We start from the raw sequence: 21,215 nt of genomic DNA on the forward strand, positions 1-21,215 counted from the left end.
TGCCTAACACAAAAATAGACACTTGGTAGACGTTTTTTTATTGGAATAATTGAAGGCATTTTGACTAGGTAATAGCAACTAATTGTGTCCTCAAGCAAGGCTCTTCAACTCTCTGGCCTCAGTTTCCTTATCTGTAAAATAAGGAGAAGGGAAAAGATCTTTAGCATCCTTTCTCATCCTGACGTTCTATACATGTTTTTAGGAGCAGATGCAAGAAACCCACCTTGATGTTTCTTGTAGCCTGAAGACTACTCCCTCCAAATTATCTTTAAACTAGAAGATTCCATTAGTGTGCCCTGTCATGATCACCCAAGTGTAGCAAATGCTCAGCATGATGCTGAGCGGCTCATTGCATTAGTTTAGGAACTCTCACCTGTCAGTGCGAACCCCGGCATTACTGATTACAATCCCTGTGCCCTGGAATCCTTTCAGAAAGGAATGGAGGCAGCCTGTGCAGCATGGCCAGATTGGAGAACTGAAACATTATCTAAACAGAGTTGATTTCCAACGTTCCAAATGTAAATAACCTGCTGGGTGGTCCCCTGGCCTGTCAGCTGTCATTATTCTCCCCAGTGTAAACAGGGTTGTCAAAACGAATTTCTGTCATGGTGATAAAGACTCATTCTACCCCAGCAAATCTTGCTTTGGGTGTTTGGAGATCTTGTTATGTTTGCAAAAAAAAATACCTTTCAGGAAAAAAAGAAAGTTTATTTCTAAAGTCCAAGGGTCTTTCCTCCTGAGTCTAAGTTTTCCTGTTAGAAAAAAATCTGCTGAAGTGAATTTATATCCAATGTGCCCCGGGAAGGCATAAATTAAATAAACAGATAACTCATTATCTGTGGTACAAGACAAGATGTGAACCAGTTCCCATGGTGATATGGACAACATTTACATGATCAAAGGATTTAGAGCTAGCAGAAGTCTTAGTGATCATGTAGATGTGTAGTCCCCAATCTCTAACCCTCACAACCATTTTATAGACAAGGAAATTGAGGCCCAGTGAGGAGATGTGAATTGCTCAGGATCAAGTAAGTGAGGATTTCAACCAAGATCTTTGAGTGAAGAAAGGCAGCATAGAAGAGTGGACTGGACATGAGATTTAGAGTTATGAAACCTTGGGTTCAAATTCTGCTTCAGATACCAGCTGTGTGATGCTGAGTAAGTTACTGAACCTGTTTCCTCGTCTATAAAATGTGGGGTTAGACTGAATGGCCATCAATGTCTTTCAGTTTTAAATCTATGATTTTGTGATTCCAAATCCAAGGGTCTTTCTACTAAGTCATGTCCTATTAGGATGTGTTGGTTTCTAGACTATATACTTCGAAAAGGTCCAATTTATTCTTCCAGCTCTAAATCTGTGCCCCTAGGATCGTGATCCTACATTTGTTTCAAACAGAATTCTTACTTAGTAAAGTTGAGAATTTTTTCTTTGGTCCTTCTCTTCTTCCCACTCTGTTCAGAGTTTCCCTTCTTACTTCTCATCACTTCTCTACTCCCTACTAATTGCCAATCAAACTTGCTACCCAATCCCCTTCTAAATGAGTAATGCTCTATGCCATCCCTCAGTTTCCTCACCATTTTCCTTAAACCTCTGATTTTTAAAAATAATGTGCTAATATATTGCTGGATTTCAGGGGCTTCTTCTGTTAATCCTTACTCCACCCATTAAACCCCTCCAAGATAATACCCTTATATTTTAACATAGGTCTTCTTTTGTTGTGTCTCAAAATAAGAAAATGAATATATTCATGGGCATTGAGGGTATCATGAGAGGCTGGAAGGGGAACAATGATATTTAGGTGATCATTTTTAAGCTCTAAATCACTAAATAGGTGCTACCTACTCTATCTATAGATGATATAACACTGACATAGGATGGTATGTATGACCTCTCTGTGTCTTTGTTGGCTCTCTGTCTCTCTCTACCACTTTTCTTCTGTCTCTGTCTTTTTGTCTTTGTCTCTGTCTATCTGTCTCTTTCTCTCTGTCTCTCTCTCTCTGTGTATATATATGCATGTATGCATATGTATTATCTATACATATATATTCAAAAGTAAAGCAGTTTGCATCTCTAGGGACTTTATTTTTTAATGGGAGAATACACCATATGGTAGTGGTAAGGAAGATCAGTTAGGGTCTAGGTATTTATTGGGATTTTTAGTAGAGCTAAAGGATAGTAGCAATGCTAGTATTAATGCAATTTTTCTTTCTAAAACAGGAGTAAGAAGGTAAAATATGGTGTTGAAATTTAGGGAGGATACATATAACAGCTGGGAAAATAGCATGACAACCATGTTGAGTAGATTGCTATTGGGGAGGCCACCATGAGGAGGAGGGAGGAGGTAGAGGTTCAAGGCCTGGTACAGGAAGAATTCAACCTAGTTCATCATCTGGTTGCATCCTATTTTAACAAAATATTCTTTCAAACTAAATAGTAAGTTCTGTTATTTCTCTGCTGCAGAAGGACTACAAATGGTAGCACTGCCTTTTAAATTTGCTTGCCTCTAAGTTCAGTGCCATGGGTCAAAGTACTGACAGACATACCCTAGTTCCAGCTCTAGCCAAGATCTAAATCTGTGTTTCATGTTTGTCAACCATAAGGATAACTTCATCGTAGACCTCACCATCATCTATAACTATGCCACTTCAATTATGTAAATTCTGAAATTACTCTCTGATCACAATCTTCTACCCTTTCTTTCTCATTCTGTCTCTCTATCTCTGTCATTCCCTGACTCTGTTTCTCTCTCTCTCTCTCTCTCTCTCTCTCTCTCTCTCTCTCTCTCTCTGTCTCTCGCTCCCTCTTTTTTTCCTTGCATAAGCAGTGGGCTTTAAGGATAGAAAGCTGATCTCAAAATTAGGTGGACACGGGAGCAAGCCTTACCTCTGACACATATTGGCTATCTTACCCTGGGAAGATTATTTAACCTCCTAGTGCTCTAGGCAATTCTATAAAAATGAAAGTTTCAGAGAAGATATTGATCTGCATTGGAAGAGGGAGTTTCCTCACCTGGGAGTTTCCTTGGCCAATGAAATCACAGGTCCAGTCCCTTTTTATATATGTATTTTTATATATTCATATAAAATACATAAACACACATATGGATGTATTATTACATAAAAATCTCTGTACATATATACACAAATAAATAAATAACATTTACAATGACACTTATTATGTGCTAGGCATTATACTAAATATTTTATAATGATTATTTGGGCCTTAACACAACCGCGTGAAGTAGGTTTTATTATTTTTCCCATTTTACAGACGAGGCATCTGAGGCAAACAGATGTTAAGTAACTCTCCCAAAGTAACATAGTCAGTAAGTGTCTGAGGCTGGATTTCAATTCGGGTGTTCCTGACTCCAGGTCCGGTGCTCTAAGCACTATGCTACTTTTCAACTCCAGTTATCAAAAGAGATAATATTTGTAAAGCACTTGGCACAGTGCCTAGCATATAGCAGGTACTTAATAAATGCTTAGTCTCTTTCTTTGCCTTTCCCAATTCTGAATGTTGTAAAGGGAATTTCTGCATTGGAAAATATATGGAATTTGGAGTCATAAGACTTGGGTTCAAATCCTGGCTCTGCCACAGCCCTGCCCAAGCTCTGATATGTTAGGAAAATTACTTAACCTTTCTCAGCCTCAATTTAATGATCTGTAAAATGAGATGTTTACTAGGGGACAGTCCTAAATCTATGATCAGATGACCCCATAAATACTTCTGAATCTTTTTATCTGAGGAACTTTTAAAACTGATCCCTAAAGAAAGTAGGGAACACCCTAAACTGTCTTTGTTAAAGAAACAACATCATTGGATATTTATCTTAAGAAATACTTGTTTTAGTCCATAAATGAAAAAAAGTAAAATAAATAATTAAAAAAGATATGACCAATTGGTAAATTTGTTTTGTATAATTATACTTATTTGTTACAAAGCAGGTTTTTATTGTTCTAGAGAATAAGTGTAGGGAGGGGTGGGGAGAAGTGGGAGAATAGTGATAAGCTAAGTAAAAAAAGAAATTAAAGAAAAGTGTAAGTGAAACAGTTAAAAATACATAGAAGAATGCAGAAGAAAGTTTAGAAGGGGACATAGACAAGCAGGAATGTGTTGTTTATCATATTAAAATTAATGTATACTAAAAATAGAAGTCTATGCCTAATAAATACATGTTTTCTTATATATTATTTTTCTTCTTTGTATTTGCAATATTTATGTTTGCTGCTGTTTGTTAAGTTCATAAGAAGAAAAATTTTAACTGACAAGTACATTATACTTATTGTGCCTTATGACACAAAATTTTCCTTCTGGTTTCTTCTCAAAACATCTCTGCTCCTCTCTTTTATTTATTTATTCTAATATTATAAAAATAAATAGGTTAAAGAAAATTTTTACTTAAAGCAAACCTGATTTTGGATTTCCAGGAGCAAGTAAAACTGTATTGTTTTGGCTTCTAAACAGATTGGCCAAGTCTTCCCTTGCGTTGGGAGGTGGAGAAATGGAGTAATTCAGGGGCAATTCACTTTCCCCCTTAAAACAAACAAACAAACAAACAAAAACAAACTCACTGTGCTTAAATTACTTCCATGTTCTGTGTTATGTTGTTGGAGGGATCTGACCGTTGGTGGTGCACACAAGGATCCAGTGGGATTCATTGGCCTTAGGTTTCAAGGAGTAGTGGAGTTACTTATCTGCATTTTTCCTTTATATGTCCTTTGATCTCTTTAGGGTATTGAACTAGTAGTGGCATTGCTCGATCAAAGGGTATGCACACTTTTATAGTCCTTTGGGCACGTTTCCAAATTGTCCTCCAGAACAGTTGGACCGGTTGAAAATTCCACCAAAAGTTCATTAGTATACCTATTTTCCCTCATTCCCCCTAGCATTTGTCATTTCTGATACATGTGTGATGGTAACTCAGAGATTTTTTTTCATATGATGATAGATAGATTTGATTTCTTCTGTATATGGCCTCTGCATATCCTTTGACTGTTTATCAATCATGGATTTCTTCTTCTTTTTATAAATTTGACTCAGTTCCCCATATATTTGAGGAATGAGGCCTTTATAAGAGAAAATTGGTATAAATTTTTTTTTTGATATTGCTTCATGGTCTATGGTGCCTTTCAGCAAAATTAGTTTCCCTGATTATTTCTTTTAATTAGGTCTCTTTTTGTTTATACTTTTTTTCTGGAGGGAGGAAGGTAAGGCAATTGGGTTAAGTGACTTGCCCAAGGTCACACAGCTTGTAAGTGTTTCAGGTGCCTGAGGTCCTATTTACTGCTCAACTGTAAAAGCTCTTCCTTGCATGCCTCTTTTATGTGAGATAATTTTTCCCATTCTTTCTCTCCCTTTCCCCTTCTCTCAGGGCATCTCTATTTCTCACCCCTTCATTTTTTTGAGATTATCTCAACGTAATCATCTCATATCCATGTCCTCTGTCTATGAAGATTCCTTCTAACTGCCCTAATAATGATAAAGTTCTTAGGAGTTACATATGTAATTTTCCCATATAGGAATATAAACACTTTAACTTTATTGAATCCCTTTTGATTTCTCTTTTGTGTTTACCTTTTGAGCTTCTTTTGAGTGTTATGTTCTGTTTTTTTCTGTGTTTTTTATTCTCCAGGTGTTATTTTCTTCAGTATTCTTGTGCCTCTTTTACCAAGCTATTAATTCTCTTTTCATAATCTTCTTGCATCACTTTCATTTCTTTTCCCAATTTTTCCTCTACCATACAACTCTTATCTCTAACTCTTCCAGAAATTTTAGTTGAGCTTGTATCCAATCAACATTTTTCTTTGAGACTTTGCTTGTGGCTGTTTTTACTTTGGTATCTTCTTCTGAGTTTGTGTCATGGTCTTCCCTGCCACCACAGTTGCTTTTCATGGCCAAGTTCTTTATTATTATTATTATTATTATTGTTATTGTTTGCTCATTTTTCCAGCCAATTTCTTGATTTTGACCTTTATGTTAAAGTGGGGCTCTGCTTACTTGGGCTGGGGAGGCACTATCCTGAACTTCAGGCTTTTTTGTGCTACTATTTCCAGAACTAGTTCTGCGGGGTCTGCAAGTTTTCAGTACTTCCAAAGTGGTGTGAGTTGGGGACAGCTGTGGTTACTGCTCTCCTGGTCTTTACCCAGCAAGGGCCCCTGATCCCCTATAGCCCCAAGCACTAGTACTCCTCTTGGCCCTGGAACTGTAACCAAGTCTCCTGTTGCCCTGCAATTACAAGTGCTAGCACTACTCACTGCTTTGGAACTGTAACCATAGCCCCTGCTTCCTTGCAACTGACCATATGCCCTCCTCTGTGCCCTGGAGCTGAAACCTGGAACTTCGTAAGGAAATAGAGTTGCCAATTAGGGAAAATAAAACTGGTTAAAGTTTTCATGCTAATAAATATTCAGATCAGCTCAAGATAGGCCTCTACACTTCCAGCCCAAGTGAATAGGTGACATAGTAGACAGAGTACCAGGCCTGGAATCAGGAAGACTCATCTTCCTGAGTTCAAATCTTGCCTCAGATACTTACTAGGTGTGTGACCCTAAACAAATCGCTTCACTCATTTTGCTTCACTTTGCCCTTTTTGTATCACTTTGCCTTTTACACTTTGCCTTTTACAAATGGATTTTCTTACCTGTAAAATGAGTTGGAGAAGCCAATGGCAACAACTGTAGTATCTTTGTTAAGAAAATGCCAAATGGGGTCACACAGAGTAGGACATGATTGAAATGACTGAACAACAACAAAAGTCCCACCAAAAAAAAGTTATCCATAACCATTTAGTTTTTTATTTTTCCTAACTTAGTCTGTTTCCTCTTTCTTTAGCCAACCTGATAGCCTCCTAGACCCATGAGCTCACCACATTCATGCCAATCAATCATAGCTTGGATCTTTTATTGGCTTAGCCCACTGCCACTCAGAACTCCTGAGCTCAAGCAATCCACTAGCCTCAGATTCCACGGTAGCAGACATTATTGGGATGTACCACAATATATAATCTCTGCATTACTTTAAAAAAGTCCATGGGCAGGCTAATCAAATCAAGAGCCAAAAGGCATTTATGGAGCACCTACCATGTACCAAGGATGGTGATAAATCCTCGGTATACAAAGATTAAAAAAACAACACAGTCATTGCTCTCAAAGAATTTACTGCTATAAAGGGAAACAATATATACATAAGTCAAAATGTTAGGATAATTTTGGATGAACAGCTGGGTGGACAAAGGCGATGTAGAAGGTGGTTTTCAGGTGAGTTTTAAACATGGTTAGGGATTCTGAGATTTGGAAATGGGAGGGGAGTCCATTCTAGGCATAGCAGACAGTGTGTGCAAAGGCATACAGAGGGAAAATGTAATGTTGAATATAAGAGAGAGCAAGTAGACCAATTTTGATGGCCTACAATGTACATGAAAGGGTACAAAGTGAAGTGTGGATTCGTTCTGAGAAACTTTAACTCAAACCAGTAGACAGTTCAGATATGTAGAAACCCAGAAATATCAGGGATTCTTATCATGCCTCTGGAAAAAAAAAACAAAGCATGCTGAGCAGTTTGAGTGAGAGTCATGGTTGGCAAGTTTCTTAGACCTACTCTCCTGATGTGAATATAGATGTGGTCCAAGACCAAGCAGGATTCATACAGTAGAACATAAAGTAGGCCTTGAGTCCATATTCCTTTGACATCAAATTGATTAAAAGAATTCATGAAGGCAGTATTTAAACCACATGTGCTTAGTTTCTTAAATCTTCAAAGAATTCCTACCCTGGAAACATGTCTAGTTTATGCTAAGTACAGTTTATAGACTTCATCTAGTAAAAACAGCTAATTATGCCCAATAATTCTATGTAGACAGAGAGTGGTTTTTACTTATCTTATTTTTTCTAAACTCCAAGAGCAATGAGTGCCTTTCTCAGTTATAATGATTTATCATAAATTAAGTCACTTTCATTTCAAACTGCTTGTGTTGGAATTAAACCTGGTGTGTGCAATGTGGCATTATGAATGTGTACAGTATTATATAAGCTACATTCTCAGAAAATGTGTGCAATGCCAGAGGCTCAATATTTAAGAGGGGAAAAGCATTGGCAGAAATGGCCCATGGGACTATAAACATACAGTTCATTATATTATAGTAGAAAGAATTCCACTTGGGAATCAGAAGATATGGGTTTTAATCAGTATAGTGCTAGAGACAGCTCATACTGTCTACTGAGAGCCATAGTATTTTCAGTATGAACATCTCTACTTTGGAAATTGACAAATGTTACAAATTGAGGCTTGATTTTTTTTTGGTTGAATGTCTAGACTTAAGAAAATAAAAGAGAAAATGTTAAAAATGCAGATTAATTTTTTCAGAAAGCTAGCTGTCAAACATTTGCCAGTATACTCCTGTTCTTATTTGAAATTCTGTCACTAGGTCACTGTGCGATTTTAATGGCTAACAACGGTTAACCTTTATATAGCACATTAAGGCTGAATTGCTTTTTTTTTTCCCTTGGTGAGGCAATTGGGGTTAAGTGACTTGCCCAGGGTCACACAGCTAGCAAATGTCAAGTGTCTGAGGCCAATTGAACTCAGGTCCTCCTGACTCCAAGGCCAGTGCTCTATCCACTGCACCATCCAGATGCCCTGAAACACATTTTAATATAGTGTCCCATCTGACTCCCATATCAACCCTAGGTGGCTACTATTATTACTATCCCCATATTGCAGATAAAGAAATTGAGTCTGAGAGAGGTTAAGTGACTTGCTTAAGATAACACAGTTAGCAAGTGTCTGAGGCAAGATTCCAAGTTCAGAACTCCATTCTGCCACCTGTTGTTGTTACTGTGGCATCATGTCAAACTCTGTGACCCTACTTGGGGTTTTCTCAGCAAAGATACTGGAGTGGTTTGCCATTTCCTTCTCCAGATCATTTTACAGATGAGGAAACTGAGGCATATAGGGTTGAGTGATTTGCCCAAGGTCACAAAGCTAGTAAGTGCCTGAAGCTAGATTTGAACTTACAAAGATGAGTCTTCCTAACTCCAGGACAAGCGCTGCCCTAATTTATGCCTACTTGATTTCGGACATCAAGTCTCAAAACTTCAGTTTCCTTAGTTGTGAAGTGAAACCTTCGAGGAGAAAATACTTAAGATCTCTCCCAGCTCTAAAATTCTAAGATTTTATGATTCCATCTCTTAATAAAAGTAAAAAATTAGCATCAGTTACTTTGTGTTTTGATGCAATGTTATTTGTCTTTAATATCATGGGTGGAGCAATGCCAGAGTAAGAAAATATAACCTCCTTCAAAAACAATTTGAAAAAAAATTTGTTGTGTCAGGTTTATGAAGGGTTGAATAGAAGAAATAGTCATTTAAACTGAATTCGAAGATTTTTTTTTGTTTTTACAAATTTCTGACTCTGAGCTGGTACTTTTATGCTCAGAATGCATTTTTGTGCATTTTCTCTGAATCTCTGTCTTCAGGAATTCCTATTTTCCTTCAAAGCTCAGCTCAGTTGCTGCTTTCTATATGAAGCCATTCTTTATTCCTTCTACCTTCAAAGAACTAACTTGCATTTGTGTTGTGTGTGTCAGTGTGTATACACACATATATGCACATACATATATGCGTATATTTACATACAGTAACAGACATTATTCAGAGACAAGATACGTATGTGTACACACATATGTATATATAAACATACATTTGTATGTGTATATATGTGTGTGTGCATATATATATAAACAAGATATCTAGAGATAGAGGTAGAGACAGATATCTTGTTTCTCCTTATAGAATGTAAGTTCCTTAAGGATAAGGAGTGTTTCATTTTTGTCTTTGCACCCCAAGTGCAGTGATTTGGCATTTAATAGGTGCTTAATAAATGCTTTTTATTTGACTGATTGTTTGGGTCTGCCATTTTTTTAGCAAGGGAATCTAGGAAATTATTTACCTCCTCTAATCCCTTTAGATTTTTTTATTTGTAGGATGAGGATAATTGTGTGTTAAAGCATTAATAGATGCTTCTTTAGGGATCTATATCTTGATCCTCATTGAAAAGGGTCACAGGCCTCCGGGGCTCTATCCACTGAGCCACCTAGCTGTCCCTATGCATAGAGTTATTTGTGTGTTATCTTCCTAATTAAAACGTGAGTTTCTAGAGAGTAGAGTCTCCTTATTGCTTTTATTTGTATTCCTAGCACTTCTTCAGTCATTCTGATCTGTATCTCACCACTGGACCCAGATCTCAGGAGGAGAGAGTGAGGCTGGTGATTTTGCACAGCCTTCTCTCATTTAAACCCAGTTCACCTGCATACCTCTCTGATATCATGGTTCTCTTCAAGAACCAAAGACAAACAATATCCCCAGCACTTAGCAAATGCCTAGAATATTATAGATATTTAATAAATAGTTGTTGACTAATTCACCTGGAATTGGCAGCTGATTTTAGCTGTCAGAGTTGAAAACCCATTTAGACACCACCATACTGTAGTTTGCAAAGTAGTAATCTTATAGCATTTAGACTACAAGAATTTGTGGCTTACAGTCTGTATAAGGCACCCCTTGAAGTTTGAAAGGGCTTAAATTTAAGGCAAATAAAAAGGAGCAATACTTTACACAGTAGGTAGTAAACATGTGGAACTTGGGAACTTAGGGAAGTTGGAGGCTAAAATACAAATAGATACAAGGAAGGTTTAAGAAAGTCATGGGTGATAAATGCACCATTACTGGTGTTATTTAGCATTTTTTAATTACAGTGATCTTTATACCTATTAAGTCATTTTATCTTTACAACAATCAAGTGAAGTAGGTCTTAGAGGTGAGAAAATTGAGGCTAAGAGATGTTATATAATTTGTCCAGGGTGACACAGCTAGGAAACTCAGAAATGGATCTAAATTCAGTTTTTTTCTACTTTTTCAAGCAATGAAGTTGTGGTATGTACCTAGGGCATTTGAGTTAACTTCTCCAGGTGAATTTATCTGGGCTTTTTAGGCAAAATTTATATAAAAGTAGTTCCAAGGACTTTGGCAACAAGTTCATGAGATCCTAGGAAAAATCTTTGTTAACTGCTTTTAACCTTTGTACAAGTGGTTTAATTTTTTTTTTAATTCAATGAACTGCTATTTAACCACCGGGAAAATTACTTCTTCCTGAGGACACTGGCATATGACTTAAGTAAAAGGATTGTTTATTTGAACCCTCAAATCTGAGTAATCAAGGTAAAAAGTGGCAGAGTTGGGTTCTTCAATTTTAAATCTGGCCTCTTTTCACTTCAGTGCAACCTAAATGCTATACCTGAAGAGTAATGATTCAAAACAAAACAAGGAATTGCAAAGTATTGCATTTTGCCAGGTAGCACATCCTAGACTTTTTGGGACCCATGCGTGAAAATGAAGCCCAATGCTAAATATGGCCTTAAAAGATATTAGTGACATAAAAATCAGAGTAAAATGAGAAAAAGTTGACTTTCCTGTAAAACATACTTTATGGGGGAGGTAGGGAGGGTGAAGGACTCATTTGGATACTTTCTTAAAAAGCTGAAGCCAGGCCTGGTGTGGCATTTTGTTCAAGGGGTCATTGCCTGTGGTACTACATAAGGATGCAGTTCTGGCTTTGGTATGCTTGGCACTTCTAGTATTGTGATTGGCTTCTACTTGTATTTTTATATTAATGTTTACATTATTCTATAATTGTATTTTTATTATTACAGCAATGAAAAAATAAAAGCCGTCTGTCTTTAAACAGAGATCTCACTGGGTTACTGTAGCAATAGAACCATAGGTAGAAACCTGAAAATGGGACCTAATTGCTTTAGGCCTTGGGTGTCTTTGGCTAAGTTTAGTAAGGGTCAACTAAATGTTTCATAAAAACTCATTTTATTAAGATAATGGATGAAATAATACTGCTGAGAAAGCTATTCAGACTTTAACATAGTTGAAATAACAATAATAAAAGAATAATTGAATTATGTACTAACTTTTCACTTATGGGTTATTTCCTTGTCTTTCTCCTGGAGCAGAACCATAACAAATCCCTAGTATGCCTTCTCAGCTCATGGTTCCCATTTTATGCCTCAAACCAAAGCCTTAACTAGCAAGTCTCATGCCTGGGGCAAGCTTCACTAAGTGTAACTAGAATATAACACACAAAATGTGCAAGACATATGAAAAACACCCTGAAATCAATATATGTATCAGGGATATCAAGAAGATTAGTCTGAATGCACCTGGAGGGGATAATACCTAATGTGGCTATAAAGGCAGTTTGGGGCTGTATTGTGAAGGGCTTTAAATGCCAAATAGAGGCATTTATAGTTGATTCGGTAATAGAGAGACATTGACTCAAACAGATGTTGCAGTTGTGTTCATGGAATTTTACATAACCCAGAGGAAGGAGGACTCCCATGGTAGAAGTTATTTTCTATGGAAATTTACAGAAAGATAATGAGAACTTCATAGAATAAGATGAGTAGAGGTTCCGTGTTATACAATTTAAGATAACACTAAAAATAATGAGTTCACATATTCATGGAATTCAATTAAAAGTCAATGAGAGAATGGTGGGATGATAGGTGGGGGCAGTAGAGCAACTGTAGCGGAAATGAAAATTATAAAGCAGAAAAGGGCATTAGGTCATGTAAGAGAAGGTATTCGGTAAGACTTGCACATGTTTTATGCCAAGTGCAATTGGAAAGCAAAAATGAAAATACCTTCTATGTTATTTAGGGCTGGCTTGGGGCCCAATTAAGGCAGTGAAAGATACGCAAATAAATATGGGTGTGCAGTGGAGAAACTCCACTCCTACTCCTAAAGATGACTAAGCAGAAGTGGCAGATCTCATTTGCGCTGAACATTATTTTCTAAGCATTCAGAAATCATCATTTTGCTACGTTCCCACAGTATAAACACAAACATTTCTCAGAGGAGAAATACCATCTCATGCAGACTTTAGTGGGTTTCTGATGCACCCATCGCTCCAAAAGGCACCCTTTGGCCTGATTTTATTTTCACAATTACATGTACGTTATCTATGAAAAGCAAGAACGTGGGAAAGGAATATAGTTTAAAATAACCCTCCAACTGTGGGAATGTAGTAGGGACAGGGTGCAGAAAGGAGATGGGAAGAATGACTTTAATATCTTTAAAAATACTAGCCTCCATCAAAATGTGTGATCATACTAGAGATTATTTCTGTAGGCAGCAATTCAGGTTTCAGAAATAAGAGAAAGAGATGCCAATCCAACAGAGTTAATGAATTTTAAAGCATGAAGAATTAACATCAAATCTGTCATCCAGGTAAAGGCATTTTCTTTCCATATACAGCTTCTAGGGTTGTTCTTTTTTTTTTCCCACTTTGGTCCAAAATTCTTCTGTTCACAGTTGATGCAATTTATTTATTTTTCATAAAAATGAAATTGATTATATTTTATCTGATGGGATGACTGATTACAGATGTTAGAGTCATTTCAGAATCATCTGCTATGTGCAGCCACACAGACCATTAGCCAGTAGGGGCAAAAGTCAGGACTAATAACAAAGTAGGGTAAAAGCTAAAGATGAGAAGACTGTGGTTAACATCATAGCAACTCCAATCTGACCTGGGAAAAAGGCAAAAGTAAATATATTGATTCTTGGATTTGTTTGGTGGGAGAGAGGGAATGAGTATAACTGATGTCAAATAGCAATCAAAATTAGGAAGCTAAAAAAGCACTGCAACTACTTTAGTTAGCAAACATCGACTGTCATTGCTACAAAGGGACATGCGGCAGCCAAGTTCAGTGCTTGATTGGGACGTTAGCTCATTTGTAAGACATTATAAACAATACAAGTGGAAGAATTTGAACAGTATTTTCATGGAAGAATGAAAAGCAGTGGGAGAAAACAGGTCTGCACATATCTCAAGGTATGACAAATCACCACAATAGGATTTGCAGTTGAAACTGAAAAGGGGGTGCGGTAGCAAAGAGATACAATATAGAACAGATCTCATGGTTTTCTTCTGTGGATTTATGCTCAGACGTAATTTTAATGAAACTATTTCATATGTACTTTGCCATATACAGTCTGAGGACATGGAAATGACACTACAGAAAGGAAGTCAGAATTGACTAGATACATCAGGAAGAAAGGGATCCATTTTTAATATATCTCAAAGATAATATTTCCAAGGATGGAAAGATCATGTATGGAAGAGCTGTCAAACACACAGTACATGGGCTGCATGCAACCCACAAACACTACCAGGTGCGACCCAAAACAGGTTAAAATGTAGCTCCTATACAATGTTAATGTGTTGATGGGTTAATTGAAAAAAAAGAAATATATAAACAGGTGTGGTTTTCTGAGTCAACATGTGTCCTGCAGAAATTCTTGTATATGGTTAATGGTCCCCATTTCTATTTGAATTTGGCATTGCTGATATATGGTACTTTTGGCAAAAAAGTAAAAAAAAAAGGCAACCAAAAATTGGCGACTATGATCAACAAACTTTTCATTTTTAAAATTAGATTGTTTTTACATGATTTTCATTTCCATATATTTTGGAAATTTCCAGATATACTCATGATTAACCAGGGTGTCATCCTTTCTAACAAAGAAGAAAAAAAAGTTCAGTAGTACTAAAGAACACATCAACTAAATCTAAAAACATACATAATATTCTATACCCATAGTCCTCCACCTCTTCAAATTGGGGAGGGAAGTAAATTTACTGATCTTTTCTGAAGCCAGGCTGTTGTAAGTACTCAGAGCTGTTTGCTTTTTTGTTGCCGTTCTTTCCAGTTATAGTATCATAGCCATGGTCCTCTTTGAAAATGAAGGACAAACACAACAACAACTCAAGCTTGGGTAGATTCTTTTGTCTAGATGGCCCAAGGCTAGAAGTGGTCTGGTGTAGCTGGGGGTAGTCTGGTATAGGTATCTTTTTTTTTTTTCTGCCCAGGGTTAGGCAGCCTTTGTTGGAAGGACATACAAATTGTGCAGCCTGACCCCAAAGTGAGCTCAGTTGCTGTCTGCCACTCCCTCACATTCATATGCATGCCCACCCACTTTGAGAGAAATGAGATATAAAGGGGCATATAGCCTAATTCCATTTGTCTTTCTTAGACCAAACTCTTGAGGTTGACAAGAGGTTTCACAGTTCTCACCTGGAACCTGGTCAGAAAGTGAATGCTCTCTCTATAGGAGTTGAGGGAATTAGAATTAGGGACCATGCAATAGGAAAGAGCAAATAGGATTATGACAAGACAATGACCCTATCCCCCATACCCTTTTGACAATTGACACCAAGTACCACTTGGTATGAAGGATCTGGGGATGTGTTTTTCTCAGGGATGACAGCAAGAAGCAAATTCCAAGAAAACATCGGAAGCTGGAAAGTTTAGACCAACACAATCAATGTGGCTTACTTAGGCCATATCATTTTATTGCTGTATCATTCACTTTTTTATCTCATTCAATAAATGTATTCTAATTTACATGAGAATGAGTAATTCTTTGGGGTCCTGGAAAGCTGGGAAAGAGATGAAGATCTTGAGATATGGGTGCAAATGTGCAAGAAAATTATTAATTTTGAGGGGATTAAATCATACCATTAGAATAGCTAAGAGCCTACTGAGGTTTTGAAAGGTGAAAGGCTGGTCCTGTTTCAGTGTCCTGGGACAATGGGGTAGTGCTTCAAACTGGTAGCTCAGGATGTGGAGTATCATCTAGTGGCTTACAAAGATATGCACACAAGTAGCTCATTTTCCTTTAGAGCCAATGTAAAATAAGTAATTCTGTGACTAGGCCTGAAATGTTTTACATACATAGGCCATCCTTTATGCCTGGAATACTCTACCTCTATCTTCATGTCTCAAAATTGTTGTTTTCCTTCTAGGCTCAGCTCAATTGCCACTACCTTGCATCCCTCCACCCTCACCCCCCTTGCTCACCGCACCCCCCCTCCCCTACCACCTTATTCTGGGATATCTCCATTTGCTAGTGCTTTCTCCTTTATGGGGGCAGGGGGAAGGGAACAAGCATTTTTGAAGCTTGCCTACTATATTACAGACATTGGGTTAAGTGCTTTACAAATTTTATATCATGTACCTTTTTTATAGATATGTATACAAAAACGTAAACCTAAACCCATTCTGTATCCCCACTGTGATTTCTACTCAATATTCCTTCCTTCCACTCCCCTTTCCACTTTAAGACCTTGCTGTCATACATTCACATGTGTGTGCGTACACACACGCACATGGATATAAGTTCTTTAAGGGAAAGGACTATTGCGTTTTTGTCTTTTTTACAATTTATTTTTAATTTATGGAATAAAACAAGCATTTCTATAACCATGCTTAGTGTATTGTTGTGTCCATAGTAAGCACTTAATGAACGGTATTTAAATGTGTTGAGTTAAAGATTACCCCCAGAACGCTGACCACTAGTCAGGCAGCATTTATTAAGTACTTACTGAATGCCAGTATGAAGCACTAATTTAGAGACATCTCCACCCCAAATGTTAGCATAGACTATTTGTGCCCCACCTGTGGTAGAGACGTCCAAGCTAATATTGGTCCAATCAGCCATAGTTGGTCACACTGTAACTTGACTCCAACATAGTGACGTCTTTTTGGTTCTCTTTGAAAACAAAGGACAACAACAACTAACCAACCAACTGAATGCCAGGCACTGTCCTAAACAAAGGGATATGAGGAAAGGCAAAAGAGAGTCCTTGCCCTTGAGTAGCTCACAAACTAATGGGGGAGAAAACAAGAAAAACAAACACACATACACATATATATTTATATATATATTTCCTACCGATCCTGTATATTGCATGCATAATATGCAATATACAGGATCGGTAGGAAATACCCAGCAGAGGGAAAGAACTAGAATTAAGATGGATTGGGATAAGTTTCCTGTAGAAAGTTTTTTTGCCCTTAACAAACTGTGAAAACGGCTTAATGGAAGGGGTTGAAATCTATTTGAATGAGACAAACTGATTAGATTACAGATCTTTTGAAGTATTCTATTCAATTTAACAAATTATTAAGCACCAGAATGCAGAAAGCCCATTCTTAGTCCCTGTTGATATAAAAATTGTTCTTAAGAAGCTTTCAGTCCATCAGACTAGATATAGCAGGTATAAAGGAAGTATTGTATAAGGTGAAGTGTTGCATCACAGGTTATTCTTCAGCATATCTGAATCTCTTGTTCATTTGTAATTACCCAAATAAAAAATTCTATCAAAGAATAAGCAACATTCAGGAAGGGAAAAGTGATCAACTAGTCAGTCTTTTGGAAGTAAGAAGTATATGTTGGTTATAGGAGTACAGTTGCTCCCACTGAAAGAGCTAAGAAAAGGAAATTTCACAAGAGTAGAGAAGAAAACAAATATTCCTAAATGCTTAAAAAGAAATATAAGGACTGTTCTGGACAGGATTAAGGAGATGTTCAGAATCAGGTGAAAAGTTCCCTCAAATGTTCTATTTAAATTTCCTGTATTTATTGCAAAGTTTTAAATCAGAATACATATAATAAGCCACTTACCTATGGGAAAACCTGTCCTAGGTGCTCACACAAATGAAAGGTAATCCATTTGCTAGCTGCCTAGAGAATCCTCAACGTAATTCAACAGTCACTTACTAAGCACCTAAAATGTGCACATTTAAACTGAGATGCTGTGAATCAAATCTGTCTCTGAATAAAAAACAAAACAAAACACAACCCTGCCTATTAAGATACATGCAGCTTTATTATGTATGTATTCCTTCCTCAGTGTGGTCTTATACATGCATGTGATTCTTTTCAATGGTCAGCCGGCATTTTGTGTCTGACAGCTCTAACACTCTAGGGTGAAGCACTGGGGGGTAAAAAGAAGTGGGTTATGCTCTTTGGAATGCACTAGTTAGTAGAGACTCCAAAGTCAGTTAAGTCCTTGACAGCTCAGAATGGCTCCACATGTTGGTGACTCCAGTGCCATGGAATGCCTTTTTCTAAGGAGCAATGAAATGGCTCCTTTTGTGGAAGAAAAACGTGGCAGGAACTAAATTGTCCGAGGAAGGCTTGGAATGTTTTTGGGGGGAGAGTAATAATGATAATAATAACAGCTCACAATAATATGGGACCTTATGCATTGCTAAGTACTTTATGTGTATTGTTTCAATTTTATCCTTACAAAAATTCAGTGAAGCCAGTCATGTGGATATTATTGTCTTTATTATAGTGGGAATGTTGTATAGTGGAAAGTGCATTGTACTGAGGAGAGATACGGGTTCAGAGCCTGACTCTTGTCACCTACTAGCTGTGTGACCATGGGCAAATCACCTAACCTCTCTGAGCCTCATTTCTTTTTTTTGTTTGTTTGTTTTTCCTGGTTTTTTTGGGCAGGGTAATTGGGGTTAAGTGACTTGCGCAAGGTCACACAACTAGTACATGTGTCAAGCATCTGAGGCCGCCTTTGAACTCAGGTCCTCCTGATTCCAGGGCCAGTGGTCTACTCACTGTGCCACCTAGCTGCCCCTGAGCCTCATTTCTTGATCTTAAAAACAAGAATAATAATACCTAGAATACCCAGCCCACAAAGTTGCAGTAAGGATCAAATTAAATGAAGTGCGTAGAGCACCATTCATAAATGCAAGCTTCTCTCTCTCTCTCTGTCTCCCCCCAGTTTTACAGATGGGGAAACTTCTTCTGGCTTTGCTTATTTCATTCTATATCTGTTCATATAGATCTTCCCATATTTCTTTGAATTCCTCTTATTCATAATTTCTTACAGTGCAAGGAAAATCCATTACCACCATATACAAAATTTTTTTAAACATTCTTCAATTTATGAATACCTACTTTGTTTCATTTGTTTTGTAAATGAGAAAAAGTGCTGTTGTTAATATTTGGGGCCTATAGGGCATTTTTTTATATCTTTAACCTGTGTGGCATAATGTATAGCAATGATTTCTGAGTTAAAGGGTATGACAAGTGGCTTCTCTTGATTTAATTTAAAATTATCTTCCAAAATGGTTGAACCAATTCTTAGCTTATTCAACAGCATATTAGTGTGCTTATCTTTCTGAAATCCCTCCAACATTGATTCTTCCTGTTTTTTGTTATTTTTGTATAATTTGCTGATTGTATGGTAAAACTTCAGTTGCTTTCAATTTGATTTCTTTTAGTGATTTGGAGTTATCTTTTATAATGTTAACAGTTTGAAATTCTTTTGAGAACTGTTTGCTTTTATCATTTAACCATTTATCTACTGGGGAATGGCTCTTGGTCTTATATAATCATGCTGATTTCATATATATCTTTGATATCAGACACTTATAAGATGTATTTTTTTCCAATCAATACTTTCTGTCCTTATTCTATCATCATAAATTCTTTGAGGAAAAGCTTTTTAACTTCATGTAAACAAAATTATCTTTTATGATCTTTTCAATTCCTTATTTACAAAAGAACTCTCTCCTTAGCCATAGTTGTGAAAGATAGATCCTTCCATCCTCCTCTATTTATTTTTTATGATATGATCTTTTATATTTAGATTGTTTATATACTTGGAACTCATCACGGTATATCATATAAGGTACTGGTCTAAACCTATTTTCTTCCAAAATGCTTTCCAGTTTTTCTAGCAATTATTGTTAAAAAGGGATGCTTTCTCTAAACAATTTACATTACATAGGTTTTAACAAACAGTAGGATACCGAGTTTGATTGGTTCTGAATTTGGTTTATCTGGTCTTTTGTGCTAAGCTCATTTATTATTTTTCCACCACCACCAAATCTTTTAGATGATTTGTGCTTATTAAATAATTTGACATCTGGAAATGTCACTCTCCCTTTATTCCTACTTTAAAAAAAATTAGCTCCGCTCAGATTCTATACCTTTTATTCTTCCAAATACATTTTACTATTATTTTGTCCTTTCTATAGAGTGGACTCTTGGTGATTTTATTGGTAGAGCACTAGATCTATGAATTAATTTAGGTTTTATCATAATTTTTATTATTTGGTATGGCCCGATTATGAGTAATGCTTATCTTTCCAATTATATGTCTTCTTAATCTTCTTTCGTAATTGTATTTGTGTGTCTTGTATCTCAGTAGATGATTCTCAGATATTTTATGCATTTTGTAATTATATAGAAAGCATTTCATTTACTAATATTTCCTCTTGCATTTTGTTATTTCCGTATAGAAATGATGATGATTTCATAGATTTACTTTGTGTTTTGCTGATGTGCTAAAGTTCTTGTCTCAAGTAGTTTCCTTACAGATTTTATCAGGTTTCTTGGTCATGTCATCTGCAAGTAAAGGGAATTTCATAACCTCACTGCCAATATTTCATTTGCCTTATTTCCATCAAAAGCATGTCTAGAACTAAAAAATGATGGTGGGGAAAGAGTTTTTATCAAGAAAGCACCTAGTATTTTTCAAACACAGATAATTCTTTTGGTTATATTTGTATATGATCACGCACATGTGTATATGTGTGTATGTGGTGTGTGTGTGTGTAAATCTTACCATACTGTTTTGCTTCACCAATGATGGGCAGGTGTGAAGGAGAATTCTATAGAACAGACAGGCATATATGCCTCAAAGTTGCATTTTTGAAGGGTCCTCCCAGATAGATTAAATCATATTTGATTATTTGTAAGGTTTTATTTTATTTGAAAGGTATGTGATTCAAATTGTTAATTCTGGTTCCTTTTGTAGGAAAGATTCGAAAGTCTCTTGTTGAAGTTCCATATGTTTTCATTGAAGATTACACTCAGTTTTACCTTTTGAATGATTATATTTCCACCTTTTGTCAGATTTGCATAGATACTAAGTAATCCTTACATTATTGTGGTTTTTTTAAGTTGAATTTATTCTATGTCCAAAAGTCTTTACCATTGCTTCTTGTAAAGTGAATTGTTTGCCACTGGAATTTTGATATTTAAGCACTGTATGTCTGAGAATTTCAAGTTTTCTTGTTGTTGTTGTTGTTTTCCTGCCAGGGATCTGAAAATTCAATTTTTTTTTGGCAGGGCAATTGGGGTTAAGTGACTTGCCCAAGGTCACACAGCTAGTACATGTGTCAAGTGCCTGAGGTCAGATTTGAACTCAGGTCCTCCTGACTCCAGGGCCAGTGCTCTACTCCCTGCACCACCTAGCTGCCCCAAATTCTATTAATCAGTATTTTGCTAATTAAAAAAACAACTTTTTTCATGTATTATGATTGGTGATCATTTTG

Source organism: Trichosurus vulpecula, chromosome 3 (genome assembly GCF_011100635.1).
Source record: "Trichosurus vulpecula isolate mTriVul1 chromosome 3, mTriVul1.pri, whole genome shotgun sequence".
NCBI classification, from domain to species: domain Eukaryota; kingdom Metazoa; phylum Chordata; class Mammalia; order Diprotodontia; family Phalangeridae; genus Trichosurus; species Trichosurus vulpecula.